Source organism: Alligator sinensis, unplaced genomic scaffold (genome assembly GCF_000455745.1).
Source record: "Alligator sinensis unplaced genomic scaffold, ASM45574v1 scaffold34_1, whole genome shotgun sequence".
Classification (NCBI taxonomy): domain Eukaryota; kingdom Metazoa; phylum Chordata; order Crocodylia; family Alligatoridae; genus Alligator; species Alligator sinensis.
The window spans coordinates 2,167,353-2,186,860 of record NW_005842151.1 but is presented as its reverse complement, the minus strand read 5'-3'; the positions used below and the strand labels follow the sequence as shown (position 1 = coordinate 2,186,860).

General features: G+C 41.7%; 1 long non-coding RNA gene across 1 annotated transcript in view; it reads right to left on the bottom strand.

The window, feature by feature from the left end:
- LOC112550575 overlaps nucleotides 1-19,508 on the bottom strand; it is a 50,449-nt gene that overhangs the window by 8,155 nt on the left and 22,786 nt on the right. Inside the window, exon 2 of the long non-coding RNA XR_003094499.1 lies at nucleotides 10,410-10,478. This is a non-coding gene — a long non-coding RNA (uncharacterized LOC112550575). The remainder of the gene's footprint in view (nucleotides 1-10,409; nucleotides 10,479-19,508) is intronic.

Below are 19,508 nucleotides of genomic sequence, written 5' to 3'. Positions count from 1 at the left end.
AAAGAGATTTTTTTCAATTAGGGATTATGGTGTTTTGTTTGGAAGATCTAAAATCTTGTATTCAAAGGTTTAGAAGTACCCATTAATGTCTCTCCTTACCTGGAGGGAGTATTTCTCACATGGAATTTTCTAGCTATTTCACTCAGATTTGGACCAGACAGGCGATTTTTGTCAAAGAGTACAAATGTAATATTTTGGAACATAGCCAGGGAAGATATCTTTTAGTAAAAGTATTGAGAGACATTTGGTCAGCAGCCTCAAAAAGATATGCATGTATTCTACAGCACAAAGAAGGCAGATAAAATTAAGATAATGGCAAACTACAATATTTCTGAATTCTGAAGAAAATTAAAATTTAAATGGCATCCTCCTCTTGGAAACAAATGTACAATTAGAGAGAATTGTTGGGATAAAAATTTAAGAAGAGAGTTTTGTTTCTCCTCAGACAACATAGCATCTCAAAAACAAAAAGCCTCAGTCATAATTTCCTCCCACATACTCCCACACCAAAGTTACAACAAAACACCAAGACAGCAGCATGTACAGCTGACTGCACTATTACAAAGATATTTTATTGAGGTACATAATAAAATAAAAACACCTCATGCTTTGTGTGTTAACAAAAATTTCTTCAGTAAAAACAGAACAACAAAATACTAGAAAAAGATGCAATAAAAAACAATCATATACTGGTTAAAACAGTGGTTATCAACTTGACTCTAGACGTGCCTCAAAAAAATGCCAGCTCCTAGCTTGCACTTATTTTTTGACTATGGAAAAATAATACAAGAATTCTTTTATTGCAAAGAGCTCAGAAAAACCATAACAGGTCACAACGTTTTTAACACTATGGAAGATTTCTTACCGGAAATCGTTGGGTTTATCTTGTGAATCACAGGTAGTCATTTGCATATCTAATAGTGCTAATACTTTATGGCACACTGTTGCGCCCTTAAAAGGATCTCATGCCATGACACCCTAGTTGAGAATCACTGGGCTAAAAGCTACTTTTGGTTGACTGACTAGATAATTTCCATCTAATTACTACATTGTCACAGACCTAAAAGGCTCATGGGGTGTCTTGCATGATTTAAATCAAAAAAGATTTCTGCTCTGGCCAACACACACCTTTCAGGGGGCAAAAATGCATAGTGTTGACCCCCCACAAGCATCTAAGAGGAGACATACATGAGTAGCCAGATAAGCAATAGCACTTAAACCTGCCTTGAGAGCACTGTTTTTGTTTTGAGTCTCCCTGGATACAGAGGACGTTGGAGTCCCCCAGCCAGGAGGATGAATAAAGACAGGGGAACGTGCAGGAGGTTCTACCAGAGGTGTTAGAGATGGAAGTTTTTTAACCTGGGCCTGAATCCTTGAATTTAAGGTGCTGGGTAAGAACAGGTTATTATTCTGATATTTTTCTGCTGTCTGTTTATTCTTTTCCTCTGTCTGTATATCTTCAAATGCAGTTTCTGATTTCTTATGCTGGTTCTTGCTTTTTGTTATCTTCTTACCCACTTATTTATTGTTAGTGTTAACTGTGATTGCAGAGCACCTGATGATACAGGCTTGCCCATTCTATGGAAAGGGGGATCCATCTTTTCTGACTGCAGGTCCAGCAAGGATGCAATTCTTTTAGCTGGCACTAAGCCTTCTGCTAAGAGTTGAACTGACCTTGGAGAGACCAGTAAGGCTGATGCACCAGAAGCCAGGGAGCTGGCCCCAATACATGTCAGCTGTTTCTCCGTGGCCAAGCAACAGGCGGCAGGCAGGAACCTGGGGCAGAGGAGCACCCCAAAAGCGTGATGCACCAGAAGTGTGTCTCAGGTACAGCCAAGCCACATCTGTGGTCAAGGCGTGTCACATACACCTTGTATTATACGCCATAGTATTATGTCTTCTTATACTTGCTAAATTTCATAATCTTATTCTTATGCTTGGAGAAAAATGTTTTAATTTCATTTTTCATAGTTATCTTCAAGTATGCTATATAATGCACATGATCACACCAGGTATGCTATTAAATTTTACTTTGAGTGACTTAAGAGCCAAAGTCCCTTCCTAACAACTGATAGGAACTTTGAATTACAACAGAATGTGTGTGTCAATGAGACATGGGCTCTTCAATGTTTAACTCAACTTTGAAAAATAGGACCTAGGGCTCCAAAACATGGAAATGCTTATAAAAATGTTAACCATGTCTTGCATGAATCATTCAATTTACTATTTTTTAAATAAATTTCAGACATCATAAAACCTTTTCAAAAGTAGTTTTACAATGACTTCAGTGGGCTTTGAACTAATAACAATTACTTTGTGGTAAATAATGATTGGTATTTAGTGAAATCTATTTAACAAAACTCTGTATACAAAATTTTGTGAGAAACCAAGTTCTGTACAGAAGTTCTGGTGAAAAATAAGTGAACAGATGGTCTGAAATTGCACCCAAAAAGCAATAGTAACTTAGACATTTTAAAGAGCTTCGGCTTCATTGTTTATTCCATTACATAAATTTAGAGAAGGATTTTGATAAGGAAAGGAAAGCTTACTACCCTTTATAATTGAAAGGGAAGCTTACTACCCTTTATAGTTCACTAATTTATGTATGTATTTTAAAACCCAGGGTTTTACATTACAATAAAACAAACTAATTTGTTTCATTATTTGTTTTAAATACCAGACACGACCAAATACCCCATGTGAAGACATACAACCACTCAATATGACAGAATTTCAGCTTGAACTAATTCAGGGCTGTCCAACTTCTGAGCAGCTGGGAGTCAGGGGTCGCAGCATGTCCTTAGGCCATATGTTGCGTGGGATGCATAGGCTCCCTCTGCCCCATGCACAGGCAGCACAGGATTCCTCCCCTCCCCTCCTTTGTGTGGGCTCCCTGGACCCCCATATACTATGCTGGCTCACCCCCAAGACATGGGCAGGCAGCAGAAGCTGGAGGAGGGAGAGGAATGTCAGAAACTCCAACAGCAACAGCAGCAGTTGTGAGAGGAGCATCATCCAGGCAGAAGCCTGAGGACTGAGTGTTAACCCCTTGCAGTCACATGTAGTTTGCAGGCTACCAGTTGGACACCCCTGAGCTAACTAAACCTCTTCAAAGGAAGGGCTGTGTGGCACATTTAATTTGCATTGACAAAATGACTAAACAAAACACAAACTGTTAATGCAGAGTCAAGGTTGCTTTGTGGTGTCTCATGCCCTTCCAGAACATCACTTTCCATTAGAACAGAGTCTCTGAAGACCAGATAATGAAGAGCAAAAGGTATGCACCATTGTAACTTTAATTTTAGCCCACTGGAGCTTGCGATAGCCATTGGGAATTAACCATATGATCTCCTACCATATTCACTGTGTTAAGTGTAGCTATATTATATGATGGGAAACTGACTAGAGTAGCTTGACACAATTCTAATTATGATATGAGGCGATGTGGGTCTCACTGCTTCTCACTCTGTGTGTGCAACCAAGGGAAAGGGTACACCTTGTTTCAGTGCTCACTTCATAGGTTGTCTGTAGTCTGAGGTGCTCTTCTTGCCGTGGGACTGACCGCAGTGCAGTGAAATACCTATCTATACAGGCAAAGCAGCACTGTGCTGAGAGACACCACACCTGTTCTGCACATATTAGCTCCTGAACGGACATAGCATAGCCACAATACTGTTGCTCCATAGAAGAAATTAGTGCCATACACAAAGCACCACACTACTGAAGAAGGCAGGGTGCAAGTAAGTGTTCTCTGGTTTAAGACTGCATTAACATGTACCTTAAACTCTCCATTTCCTGATTTTCAGAGGTTTAAGTATCACTTGACTTGGCATTAGGAGAGAGCAAGGAACTCCACAGAGCAACAATAAACAAAGACAAAAAACCCTAGGAAATCCACTGAGGAAAATAACATTTGCTAACAAAGAGAAATGTCTTTTGTAGGAATTGGGGTATAGGTTGTAGCCGTGTTCATCTAAGGACATAGGCAGACAAGGTTCTTTGGTCAAATCTGATATCTTTTATTAGACCAACTCAAATAGTTGTAAAAATTCTTCTTTACAAGCTTTCGGGTATGAATACCCTTCATCAGGCAGAGGAAGCATCTGCCATTGGTGTGTGCTCTTCCTGGATGGAAGGAATAGTAAAGAAGCCAGAAGGCTGGTAAGCATGTAAGAAAGCCAGTAAGTGCTTCCTCAGCCTGACAAAGGGTATTCATACCCAAAAGTTTGCAGAGAAGAATCTTTCCAACTATCTGAGTTGGTCTATTAAGAGAGATCAGATTTACCCAAAGAACCGTATCTGCCTTTGTAAGAGTTAGCAGCCATTAAAATAACTGTTTTTATCACAAAGGTCTGAATGGGACACTACAGTGGCTAGGTAATAATAGTACCTAGATCTTACTTAACATTTTGTATCAGATGATAACAGAACTTAACAAAAAGTGATCCATGCAATTATCTCCATTTTAGATATTAGGAAATGAAGGCACAGATCCACAGACCAGTGGCAGAGCTAGAGTATACCTATAAGAGTCTGTGCCCTGGGTGGTGGCAGGGGCAGGCCAGGTGCAACTGTTGGTCTTGCAACCCCTCTAAGTAGGCGCCCGAGTCTGGTACCCCAGTCACCCAACCCTTTTTACACTACTGGAGCTAGGCAAAGACTTCTGAGACCCAGTACTTCTGCACTTGGCTATGTGGTTACAAATGATTCCCAAGTGCTTCTTCCCACTCCCACCATTCTCTGCCATATTCCCAGTTCACTATCCCCTTATCTTATTAAGCTATTAGCACATAAAAAGTGCTTCTGCCTGGGTGCCCTCTGCTGCTTCTGCTAACACATACCACTAGCATCTGCCTACTGGAAGGCAACACACTTCCTTGATCACAGCTCAGACTGCACACTGAGCTAAAGCCCATGCTCCCAAGATGACTCCTCCAGTCAGAATCCTACCCCTTCTTTATTCAAACTCCTGCAAACAGGACCCTGGCCAAAGTAGTCTGAACCACCCCCACTACTATCCCCTCATTAAAGCCACCCCCCACCTTTCATCTACATAGAGGAGGTGGGTATCTTAATTTTATATTTCTTAGCTTTATGCTGATTAATGTATTACCTTCAGGGTTCCAGTTAAAATGTGGGCAGAGAAGTGGACACAGTCACCTAGAGAAGCAGGGCCCAGGGCACTGATAAAGCGGGAAATTACATTATTGGCTATCCATGGTTTTTTGGTCACTGTAGCCGATAATTATGGCTGCAAGCCTAGAACACGCACAGCCCAAACCCATGGCAGACTACAGGTCCCAGCGAGTAGTGGGAGCGGGTGCCGGGAAGTGGTCACAGGGTGCCATACTCAGCTGCAAAGGGATGTTACTGACTCCTGCTGCTGCTGCCGCTGCCATGGCAATGCCATGCATGCAGCAGGGGCCTGAGCACCAGAGCTGCTGCAGAGACACTGGGCTGCACGCAGGTGGGGTAAAGTGCCACACAAGAGACGTTCCACTCCACCAGGCACTGGGCATCTTTGCAAAAGTGGCTCCTCCCCAACAGCCACAGGAACATGGCTGCATGGGACCCACTGGTGCTGACGCAGTGGCATGCTCTGGGGCTCCAAATGTGCCCAGCACCACTGTCCGCACAAAGGTCTGCCCCACTTACCCGGGATGGTAATACGGGCTTCACAGGAAGTAGGGCAACATGGTGAGGAAGGGGGTAGCGTGCATGGGAATAGGGGGGGAGGTGTGATAAAATAAAACAAAAAAATTGTTTTTTTATGTCAATAGTTTAAAATGCCTTGCACTATTACTAAATATCAGTTAAAAGTTTGGCATCAGTTGATATGGTTGGTTAATCATCAAGTATTGGTATCAGCCAAGAAAATCTTTATCGATGCACCCTACCTACAACCTAATGTCCCACCTTCCAATATCTCACTTCATACCTCCTATTCTACACCTCACATCCTCAACACCTCCCCGACCAAACACCTTTCTCCTCTCCCTTACTACCCATTAATCTCTTTTCCCAAAATCACCGTGTCCCTAAAACTCTCATATAAATCCCCAGTTCCTCCTAGTAAGCACTGTAGTCTATATAAGTGTTCAGAGAGTTGAACTCCTGTTATGTTTTCAATATTTCTTCCCAAAGGGGCAATGGGCACGATACAAGCGCTGGGATACATGTAAAGATCATTGCGGACAATGGTCATAGGAATATCTTGATCCATGCTTCTGCAAACAAAAGAGTCTCAAGAATCTGTCAGTTTATGAAATGCTGTTTTTTCCTCAGGGGATTATCTTAAAAAAGCTTTTGCTCAAACACCCCATATTTGGATCAATAACACTATACATATATTCCTGAATTTCAAGTACAAAGCACATCAAGTTTCAAGACAATCCAGGTAAGCATGTGGACTTCAGAGCATTCAAGAGAGTCATTTTTAAACAGTAATGGCCTCTCAACCTAAATTAGGGGAAGTGGGCATTCCCGTATACCAGTGGTACTCAACTTTCAGCCCAGGGTCCAGAAATATGGTAGCAGAGGCACGGTGTCAGCATTACTTGCCACAGCTTGCAGAGCTGCAAGACTGAATGCTGCCATCATTCCCCCACTGTCAAATTTCTGGACCCATGGGGAGCCCATGGGTCCATGAGCAATTGGATGACATGACTGTGGGTTAGACAGTGCCGGTAAATGAAGTTGGACAGAACACGGAGTCAGGCCGTGGCCAGATCCAGCACATGGGGCCAACTCAACAGGTGAGGTCACACTTGGCACACAGGCCAGGCTGGTGTGCCAGACTGCACCCACAGACTGACCCCCCCACACTAGATCAGGCATGCAGTTCAGCCCTGCACCAACCCCATTATGGATCAGGGCCACAGTCCAACCCCATGCCACTCATCTGGCTACAGGGCAGAAGGTTGAGCACTACTGCCTCATACTGTGAGCTGTTTACACTGAGAAAATGTGTTTTAGAATTCCTGTTCAAGTTACATGTAATCATTAGTTTCATGGTGTCCTCAAAACCTCCATTTGCGTACATCAGGAACCACCATAATTTGCTACAACTGACAATATCCTGAAAGAGACATTCAGGTCAGGAATAATACATCAGACCTACTAATGCTACACAGAAAGTCTTAGAGTGCAATCAGCTTCAGGAGAAGAAATATTTTAGTAAATTCAAAGTTTCTCTCTAAAATTAGATCTTTAGGTATACTTTTCATGATGCAACAGAAAAGCAGTAGATTAGGAATAACTATAAGGAGCACATTTCAGTACAGTCTTAGGAAAACATGTCTGCCAACCCTTTTGATGAGATAAAAAAAATTATAATCCTCATTTCCTCTACAGATCAACTCAGATCTCTGGAGATGAAACTCTGCTTTAACCTCACATTTCATTAGTTACTGTCTCAGAGGGAGTTCTTACAAAACTGTTTAACTACAAATAAATATCATGAAAATTAAAGTTTAATCACTAATCACTAAATGCACACATAGGTAATAACATGACATCTTTTTATGAATGATTTTACAAAAACATTTACTTTGGGAGCAGTACAAGCTTAGGAGCTAAGCTAAACAGAAATGTCAGACTGACAGTTAAGATGAGAATTAAACTGTTCCTCCTCCTATTGAAGTCCACTGCGAAACACATTCCTCAGCAATGTAAAGAATGCCATAGACTATCACACAATTAGCAAAATGCATATTCACAATTCCTATGTGATCAGTGACTTCCCATTTAAGCTAGAAACAGATGTCACCAAATCAAACAGATCAGCGGTACTGGGATATGTCCTTGATCTTGTGGGACAATGGGCGATATGTTCCCATTTCCAGAGAGCCACCCCAGCAATCTCCAGGGTTCCCAGAGATAGCCAGGGGCAAGTCTCTGAAAGCGGGGAAGGTTGGGATGGGACACTCAAGTGTGATATATAGTCACAGGGCTGGGGACATCAATCAGCTGACTGTCAGTCTCAGCCCTGAAACCACACTGGAGTGTCCTGGCTTTCCCTGCTTCCAGAGATGTGCTCCCCAGGATCTCCAGGATGCTTCTCTGGAAACAGGGAAAGTTGGGGTTCCCTGCTTGCAGCGACATGCCTCTGGCAATCTCTGGAGTGAACCTCTAGAAGCAGAGAACCCAGAGCTGCATCTCTGGAAGTGGGGGAAAGCTGGACAGGCTTCTGCATAGGAATTCTACAGGTGCACAGGACCAGGTCCCTCAAGCCCAGAGAGCACCTGCCTGGGACAACAGGAGAGTACAGGCAGCTCAGAGCTGCCTGTGCTCTCCCACCATGAAGCAAATAGACATCTGCCACAATAAAGCAGCACAATGTATTACTACCTTTTTTCGTGTCAAAGGTAAGGACATCTAATTTGCTCTCGCTCTGTGCCACCATAAAAATTTTAAGGCAGCACAAAAGCAATGAAAGGCAACATCTATTTCTACCCTCACTGTCCTGCCTGATGGTTTAGTTAAAAAAAAAAAAAAACTTTAAAGGATCCAAAGAATCAGACATCCACATTCATTTGAATAATATTCATTAGGATTAGCATTCATTTGATCTCCAAATCCTTTGTCAGAAGACTTATTTCTCAATGAGCTATAATTCAATCCATATTTACAAAGATTACACTAAAAATATAAGTTAAACAGAAACATATGACAAAGCTGGCAAAAAGCAGGTACTTTGGGAAATATGCACTTAAGAATTAATCATGTCTAACAAGTGTTTTGTGAAGTAGATACCCTTAAAACAATTTAATCTCCCAGATTAACTATACAGTTTTATGAAATAGATATCCTTGCAGATTAAATACAAGAGTTGATTTTAAAGGTTTTTCTCCCATTTTAAAGCAAGTGAAACGTCACAAATGCTTCTGCAGAACTACAAATAGCGCTGATACTTAGTAAATCTCTACAAGTGCTCTTCTGATAGCTAAAGTTTATATCTATACTGAAGACTTCTGTCAACATAGTTCTCTGTCTGTCAAGGGTAACAATGTGTGATCTCTGCTAGACACAGCTAGCTGACAGAAGCCCCTAATACAGATGCAGTTCTAATCAGCAAAACTGGCCTTTTACTATTATACTTTATTTTGCTAGGATGAATATGTAGGGGATAAGAGATGGGAAAGATGGTAAGAGACCAGTGAAAGCATAATTTTGAAAATATAAACTGTGTCCACCCTAGCTGCATTTTCCCAGTAAAGTATAGACCAAAATCCCTGTACAGGTACTGTGCTCCTAGTTCATACATATATGGCCTAATTCAGTGGTTTTCAAACTTTTTTGATTGCATGCCCCTTCCCCTACAAAATACTGCTGCTCATATCCCCTACATCCAATGCATCTCTGCATGTTCATTCCTTCAGAAGAAGGTCAACACAGACATCACCAATGCACAACACTGTTTTTTGATTGGTTCTGACCCACCAATTATATTATTAAAATACAGACACATACCCTAGTTGGAAAACCATGGGCCCAGTTAAATTTAATGCTAAAGTAAGGTATGACCATTTTCAGGTTAATTTCACAATAGCACAGCAATTTGTGTACTGCGTTATGTATATATATCCCCAGCCTAGACAGACAGACATTTATATGCAGCATTCATGAATATATAACAAACAGCGGTGTAAGATGAAGTGAAAACAAAAGAAAGCAAAGCAGTATTCAAAACATTCATTTACTTACTTCCCATATTGTTAATGCCACAACAATTTAAACAAGAATTAAAATCACTTAATATTCTTGTTCCTAATTAAACTTCAAGACTAGGGACAGACATTACACAAAAACTGGTTTAAGTGATCAGAAACTGGTTTAAACCCGTAAAAGAACATAAGTTCAATGAACGTAAACCAGTTTCAAAATGGCTGAAATGCATTTACAGGTCAGCTGGTAAAATGTTCCTTCCTTTGAAAAAGCTGTTTAAGAAGAGCTTGAACTAATATGAGAGGTTTTTGTTTTGTTGACGAGCTAATAAACACTGTATTATCAGCTCCCTGCTGACTCCCTCCTCTGTCAGAGTTTGCAGACAGTATGAAGAAGAAGAGAGAGGGAGATTGAAAAGCTCAGTATCATCAAAAGATGCATGCACTGCACACACACCCTTTGCCTCGGAGTGCTAGCCTGGAGCTGGGGTCTAACAACACTCCAGCCCCTTGAGCAGCAAGCAGGGAAAAGCCTGAGATGATGCAGGCCAGGGTGGGGGTTTACACCTCTTCCTAATCAGAGCGTCCTGCCCCTCAGCTCATCACTGTGGAAGCAAAGGCAGAGCTGCTCTAGTGCCCCTTTTGCTTCTAGCCTGAGCCACTGGAGGCATGTGCCTGCATTTCAGTCCAGAGGGAATGTCTGTATGGTTGCAAACTGGTTCAGCGTAGGCAGGTTAGACTAACCTTCAAAGATTGAATCCACTCAGGCTTTTTGAATTCCTGTCCCTAGTCCAAGCGAGGTGACAATGAAAGCTAATAATGAGAAACAGAAAATGCACGGTATAGTTTAACATCAGGTCCAAGAAACCACTCACAGTACTGGAAACATTACAAAAATATATATACTGCACTCAGGTGTTAGTCAGTCATTTCCAGACTTAATCATCTGTTTCCAGGAACATACTATAAAACTTTCAGAAAAAGATAACCTATTTCAGAAAGAGACAGTGGATACTTATTAAGAGCAAACTTGTCAACTGCTATACCACACTCAGGGATGTCTTCCTTCCTTTGTTGTGTCCTTGTGACTGGATATTTAGCAGAATTCGCAGATTTGCTGAAATCTAACAGGACCGTGCATCATAAGCAGTTTTACTATGGCCTCAAACTTGTGATCTCTGGGCTGTCAACTGTGTAACTCAGGGAGGGGGGGGCTCAGGTATTCAATCCAAAAAAGAGAGTATGCAGTACCACAGTTTTGGGGGATTTTAATTATATCCTATTCTGCCTAGAATCACCCCAACTTCAGTGTTCTGGGGCATACAATCTCCACTGACTAACACAAATCAGAAATCAGGATATGTTTTGGTGTAATGATACCTTCTCTCTTGGGTTGACAATCACAGGATATAATAATCAGTGTTAGGTTTGAAAATGAGTTCTTGGATCCTATTACCGAAGTTAAGAGACTATTTCATCTATTGATTTTAAAACTCCTTCCCTTGTTCATTTGCTATAATCCAAAAATGGCTTCTGATAGTATTCTTATATTATATTACAGCCTGACTAAAACCATACTGTACTACAACACACCTCTGCTACCTATAGTCCTTTTTCTGAACATTGGAATTACTCTGTCCCACAGCTGAGGATTACTTTTTGCTGTAAAGATTTTATCCATTCAGCTGTTCATTATCTTATTTTACATAACTTGGTTACATCTGCCAGTTTAGCATTTCTATTTTTTTTGTTGTCTATTATTATTTTACCATTGTCCTTTCTCCATTATTTCACGTTCAAGCACCCATGTATCTGTTTTGTACTTTTCTATCCTTCAAAGTTTTAATTTAGTGATATACAGCAGGACCTTTCATGAAAATCAGCTTAAGTACTTAAAATATACTGCATTATCTCACATATAACCTGTATCTTTTCCCCAAAAACCAGATGGGGAAAACTGGGGTGTACATTATATATGAGGAAAAAGGATTCCCAAGGGTCTGCAAATATGATTGGGAAGCAGGGGGCAATGGGATGGGACTAGAGCAGCAATAGCATTAATTGCTGTAGCTCTGGGAGCCATGGCAATTAACACTGCCACTGCTCTCCCCACCCAAAACACCACAAAATTCTGGGACCCACAGAGAGCTCCCTCTCCATCCACGCACCAGAGTGGGCCAGCACAAGGGGTTGGTCCTCAGGCAGATCTGTGCACAGTGACCAACCCGACATACAACCCCAGACTTGGGGTGCTGGGTCCAACCCCACATGCTGGCTCCAGAGCCACAGGCTAAATCTAGTACCACACAATGGCTCCAAGCTCGACTGCTAGGTCAGACCCAGCACCTGTTTTCCAGAGCCAGTGTGCAGTGCCAGACCTGATGTGTCGCCCCAAACCCACCAGACCAGGTCAGTCCGTGAGTCTCATCCAATGCCCTTTTTTCTTTATTCAGGCTCTCCTTCAAAAATCATGGTGTGTACTACATATTGAGCTATGCTATAGGCAAAATACATAGCATTCATTTCAACTGTGCGCCTTGTACTTAGAATTATAGAAAAGTAGGGCTGGAAAGGTCCTCCAGAGGTCATCTAGTCCAGCACCCAACAAGAAGCAGATTCATCCCTATGTAAACCATCCTATACAAAATCCTATTAGTAAGTTTAGACAATCAGCCCTGACACAACCACAAAGCATAACACCCTAACCTAAGCAGAGGGCCCAATAATAAAATATATTTGAGAGATTCTAGGAAGACGGTGACACCCCTCACTACAGAGGAAGGCAGAAAACCCCAGAGTCTGTACCAATCTAATCATGCAGGCAAACCAGAAACCTGTTGTCTTGTTTCAAACATTGAGAGAGAGGCAACTCTTGCTCTGTGCCTCTCCCCCAGCACCATAACCTGCCCTCTCCCCTCTGCACTCCTCTCCTGGAGTTAACACTCTTTGTGGCTCCTCTCTCATTAGCCGGTATCAGTTTCAGCTGGCTCCCAGCCAGGCAGACTATTAGGACATTTTTACACGTGCTCCAAAGGTGGGTGGGGGCTTTTAAATTACAGCAGCTCTGAGAGTGCCTTTAATTATAGCACCTGCAGCATTTCGTGTATTAGCGTCCTGGTGCTTCAAAATGGCAGCAGGAGCACTTTAGCTTGCATGCTCCAGCAGACTCTGTTAAATCAAGACTGTTGCTCTGACACTAATTACAGCACGTCAGAGCAGCCTCTGGACACATCTATAGGCACTCTTTGTTGCTGACAACTTGCAGCGCTGTTCTAAATCCATAAGGGACCAAGCTCCTCCTTATACCACCCTCAGATATTTGAGGATTGTTATCAAATCCCCTCTCAGGCTTCTCTTTTCCAGACAATGCAAACCTAGTTCCTCTAACCTTTTCTTGCAAGTCACATTTCCTAATAAACTCAGTTCCTCTAAACTTTTCTCATAAATCAGATTACCCTAGGCCTTTAAATAATTTTTATTGCTCTCCACTAAATTCTTTCCAATTTTTGCAAAGCTTCCTTGTAGCCCAGTGCCCAACACTATTGTGTCCAGTTTTTAACAGAGTAGAAGAACCACTTCCCTTGAATTGCAAGTTACAGTCCTGTTAGTACTGGCCAGTATTCTGTTGGATTTTTTTGGTGGGGGGTGACAAGAGTACACTTGTGGCTCATATGCAACTTTTGGTCTACTAAAACCCTTCAGACGGCTTCTGCAGTTCTGCAGCATAACTAGTCCTTCTCCAGTCTGCATTTGTGCATGTTGCTTGTTTCATCCTGAAGTGCAGAAATGTACTGGGCTGCACCCATACCACAAGGCTTCTCATAGGCCAGACCTCCCAAATCCAGATCCTGTGGAGCTTCTCACCGCAGCTCCCAAAGCCACTGGGTCAGCAGCAGCAGTAAAGATATTAACCTCACAGCTGCTCAAATTCCATCGCTACATCCACCAGAGCTACTGTGCTGGTATAAGCACCAGCCACAGAGTTAATACCACCACCCAAACCCCATTATCAAATGCTGAATATTTTAGCCACCAGCGACCATCAAAAACACTATTTGGCAGTGGTATTTGCCCCCAGAATCTGGCAGAGCTGCCACATTAGCTCCAGCAGCTGCAGTAACAGGAGTTGAGCAACCATGGTGTTAACCTCTTGACTGCTGGTGGGGGATTGAGCAGTGGCACTAACTCCTTGGCTGCTGGCAGGAGTTAAGCAGCAGTAGTGTTAACTTCTTTGCTGCTGGCAGTGTCATAGGTATGATCTAGACATGTATGGGGGTGGCGGAGATCAAGATTCAGAAGCAGACGCCACTGATAAGGGTCACAATACTGGCTGTCAGACTGAGTCTAATATATTAAGCCAGGGGTTGAAGCGGGCCCAAGGTCAAGGCATAGCCAGAGGTCAGAAGCCAGGGAATCCAATATGCAAGAGAAGGTAAGCAGGAGCAAGGCACTGGGGTCTAAGGAAGTGGGGAAGCTGGAAGCAGGGCATAAGGATCCAAGGCAGAGGTGAGACGGGAACAAGGAACAGTTCAGAGCCAGGGACACAAGCCAAGCATTCAACTGCAGAGTCAGCATCAAAACAGTAGCAGGGATCCAAGCCAAAAGGCTCAAGACAGAAGCAGGAATACAGGAACCAGACAAGGAAGCTCATAGCAGGAGTACTAAGAGTACTGTTGCAGAAACAAGGCCCTGAAGTCAGTTGGAGTCAGTGGGAAGTCATTTTAGTGCCTTCCCATCAGGGCCTTATGGTTCCATTGGTCCTCTCAGGTCACCTGTTCTCATATTAGAAACCTTACGGGCAGGCACAGGCTGAGCTGGAGCAGATACATGATAGTCTTCTGGTGGTGCCACAGCCTGGTCATCTTCCTGTAGACACCATGGATTGGGTTTCATACCCTAGGGGCCCTGACAAGCAACCACGGCCAGAAGCATGGGGGGGCCAGATCCATCCCAAGGTGCATAAAAGTTTGACATGCCTCCTCCAAGGATATGAAACTCCGCTCCTACTGGTGTTATTTTCAAATATGCCAAGTATACACTCAATCCCATCTTCCAAATTAGAAAATGAAAATATTGAATAGGACCAGATCCAGGACAGATGTTTGGGTACCCCACTCAATACCACCTTCCAGTTAGGCACTGGGCCATTGTGGACTATTCTTTGAACATAACAATGTATCTGCCTTAAAGTGTATGCATCCTTCTGTGTGTGTATATACATACAAGTGTGTGTGTCTGTGGTCTTCCTTTTTCCAAACGTTTCAAAACTTATTCCAAATATGGTTTCTTTGGTTTTTGAGATGTATTATTTTAGTACAAGTCCCAGTAATGGACGGGTTTTGTTCTGTATTAGTGTATAAACTCAGATCAGAATAGATTTGGTAGATTTAGAAAAGTAGATTAAATTTAATGTTTTTCCTGTTTCACATATATGGGACATGACTTTTTATATTCATGTACAATAGATAATTAGAATGTACATTGCTAGGACTGGAAAATATTAGTAGAGTTGTGGGTCATTAATCAATGGGAAGGCACTTCTTACACTTCCTGTATTCCTGTGAGAGTGGTAACAGTTCCCTCATTTCTCTTAGGATGGGTAGTCTCTGTTTGTCCCCTGATTTGTGCTACATTCTGGTCTGCAAGTATAGATATATCATATTAATAACACTTACAGCTCTATGTATGCAGAATACTGAACAAATATTAACTAAAGATGCTAATTAATACTGTGCAGAATAACAAATACGTTCATTTGTCATAGTAGCTTTATTTATTTTAAGTTTAGAAATTTTGATAGCCTCATAGAAGCATGATCATTATATAGCTTTGACCTCAACATAAATAACTCGGTAGTGTGTACACACACACACACACACACACACACACACACACACACACACACACACTTCCATGCTGCCTCCTCTTTAAACTACAGTGTAGTGGAGGGTATGTCATAAGAAGTGAAGCGAACAACAAGCCTTCTCCTGATCTGTACAAATTCCATACGTTCTAGTTATGTCATAGGTGTGGGCCATATTCTGCTCTCAGTTATTCCATGTACATCTAGGACAACTGCTGTCATTAACCATAGAATTTGCCATGCAACAGGCTGTAAAGCCCTTACAACATTCCAACCTCATACTCGATGAACCTGAAAAAACCAATCAACTCTCAAATATTATCAATTTCTCCATGCACACACTTAGCAAAACAGAAAAAAACCTGTCCTCTCTAAAGGCCTTAATTTCTGTCTGGAAAAATACCCTAATAATATACTACAATGCGGAGAACTAGAAGAATTTTTCAGATGTCTCCATCTCAAAGTATATTTCCACAACCAAAATGAATCCACTTCCAACACCACTTCATGCTTTGACGCTATCAAGGAAAAAACAAACAAATATCACATTGGACAACCCACAGTGGACAAAATTCAAACCTGGACACCTATATTGACTGGTTTCGGGAAAGAATGAACAATCAACAACAAATGCCACCACAACAGCCTCCCCCTCTCAGTGAGAAGAGCCATAGAATCACCAAATAGTAATAAAACCAGCAGATAAAGGAGGAGCTATAGTTATCCCTAACCATGAAGACTAGATAAAAGAACCCAGCAGACAACTCTGACACCACCTACTACAAAAAACTAGAGGAAGATCCAACTCCACTTTTCACCTTAAAAGATGCCACCACAACAGCCTCCCCCTCTCAGTGAGAAGAGCCATAGAATCACCAAATAGTAATAAAACCAGCAGATAAAGGAGGAGCTATAGTTATCCCTAACCATGAAGACTAGATAAAAGAACCCAGCAGACAACTCTGACACCACCTACTACAAAAAACTAGAGGAAGATCCAACTCCACTTTTCACCTTAAAAGTCAAAACCACCATCAAATCATTTCCATCTGAACAAGAAAAACTACAGAATTTGATCACCCCACTACCCAACTCAGGGACTTTTTACATGCTCCTTAAAATCCACAGTCAAGGAAACCCAAGCAGACCTAAAATATCCAACCATGGAACCCTAACTGAAGAAATATCAGGTTTCCAAGGAAGCTCATAGCAGGAGTACTAAGAGTACTGTTGCAGAAACAAGGCCCTGAAGTCAGTTGGAGTCAGTGGGAAGTCATTTTAGTGCCTTCCCATCAGGGCCTTATGGTTCCATTGGTCCTCTCAGGTCACCTGTTCTCATATTAGAAACCTTACGGGCAGGCACAGGCTGAGCTGGAGCAGATACATGATAGTCTTCTGGTGGTGCCACAGCCTGGTCATCTTCCTGTAGACACCATGGATTGGGTTTCATACCCTAGGGGCCCTGACAAGCAACCACGGCCAGAAGCATGGGGGGGCCAGATCCATCCCAAGGTGCATAAAAGTTTGACATGCCTCCTCCAAGGATATGAAACTCCGCTCCTACTGGTGTTATTTTCAAATATGCCAAGTATACACTCAATCCCATCTTCCAAATTAGAAAATGAAAATATTGAATAGGACCAGATCCAGGACAGATGTTTGGGTACCCCACTCAATACCACCTTCCAGTTAGGCACTGGGCCATTGTGGACTATTCTTTGAACATAACAATGTATCTGCCTTAAAGTGTATGCATCCTTCTGTGTGTGTATATACATACAAGTGTGTGTGTCTGTGGTCTTCCTTTTTCCAAACGTTTCAAAACTTATTCCAAATATGGTTTCTTTGGTTTTTGAGATGTATTATTTTAGTACAAGTCCCAGTAATGGACGGGTTTTGTTCTGTATTAGTGTATAAACTCAGATCAGAATAGATTTGGTAGATTTAGAAAAGTAGATTAAATTTAATGTTTTTCCTGTTTCACATATATGGGACATGACTTTTTATATTCATGTACAATAGATAATTAGAATGTACATTGCTAGGACTGGAAAATATTAGTAGAGTTGTGGGTCATTAATCAATGGGAAGGCACTTCTTACACTTCCTGTATTCCTGTGAGAGTGGTAACAGTTCCCTCATTTCTCTTAGGATGGGTAGTCTCTGTTTGTCCCCTGATTTGTGCTACATTCTGGTCTGCAAGTATAGATATATCATATTAATAACACTTACAGCTCTATGTATGCAGAATACTGAACAAATATTAACTAAAGATGCTAATTAATACTGTGCAGAATAACAAATACGTTCATTTGTCATAGTAGCTTTATTTATTTTAAGTTTAGAAATTTTGATAGCCTCATAGAAGCATGATCATTATATAGCTTTGACCTCAACATAAATAACTCGGTAGTGTGTACACACACACACACACACACACACACACACACACACACACACACACACTTCCTGGGGACACACACACACACACACACACACACACACACACACACACACACACACTTCCATGCTGCCTCCTCTTTAAACTACAGTGTAGTGGAGGGTATGTCATAAGAAGTGAAGCGAACAACAAGCCTTCTCCTGATCTGTACAAATTCCATACGTTCTAGTTATGTCATAGGTGTGGGCCATATTCTGCTCTCAGTTATTCCATGTACATCTAGGACAACTGCTGTCATTAACCATAGAATTTGCCATGCAACAGGCTGTAAAGCCCTTACAACATTCCAACCTCATACTCGATGAACCTGAAAAAACCAATCAACTCTCAAATATTATCAATTTCTCCATGCACACACTTAGCAAAACAGAAAAAAACCTGTCCTCTCTAAAGGCCTTAATTTCTGTCTGGAAAAATACCCTAATAATATACTACAATGCGGAGAACTAGAAGAATTTTTCAGATGTCTCCATCTCAAAGTATATTTCCACAACCAAAATGAATCCACTTCCAACACCACTTCATGCTTTGACGCTATCAAGGAAAAAACAAACAAATATCACATTGGACAACCCACAGTGGACAAAATTCAAACCTGGACACCTATATTGACTGGTTTCGGGAAAGAATGAACAATCAACAACAAATGCCACCACAACAGCCTCCCCCTCTCAGTGAGAAGAGCCATAGAATCACCAAATAGTAATAAAACCAGCAGATAAAGGAGGAGCTATAGTTATCCCTAACCATGAAGACTAGATAAAAGAACCCAGCAGACAACTCTGACACCACCTACTACAAAAAACTAGAGGAAGATCCAACTCCACTTTTCACCTTAAAAGTCAAAACCACCATCAAATCATTTCCATCTGAACAAGAAAAACTACAGAATTTGATCACCCCACTACCCAACTCAGGGACTTTTTACATGCTCCTTAAAATCCACAGTCAAGGAAACCCAAGCAGACCTAAAATATCCAACCATGGAACCCTAACTGAAGAAATATCAGGTTTCACTGAATCCATCAAAAACTTCTTGTCACCCAAGACCGAGTTTTGTCCAAGATACAACAGACTTTCTGAAAAAAAAAAAAAAAAAATGTAAAAACCATAGACCACCTTTCCAGCAATACCTTCCTAGTCACCATGGATGTTACCAGCTTATATACCAATATCCCGCACCAGGATGGCATCCAAGCCCACCTTACATATATATACAAGAGCAAGACTACAACTCAGAACACAGACCTAAAGATTTTACTGAACTTACACATTTCATCCTCTCACACAACTTCACTTTCAATAACCAACACTTTCTCCAGCCCATGGGCACAGCTATGGGCAAAGATGGCCCCAAATTATGCCAATCTTTTTATGGCCCACCTGGAAGAATTCCTCAAGAACTGCACCATCAAACCCATGCTATACTTAAGGTATATATAGGATATCTTCATCATTTGGACCAAAAACCTGCAATCTCTGATTGATTTCCATCACAAATGCAATAATCATCACCCCT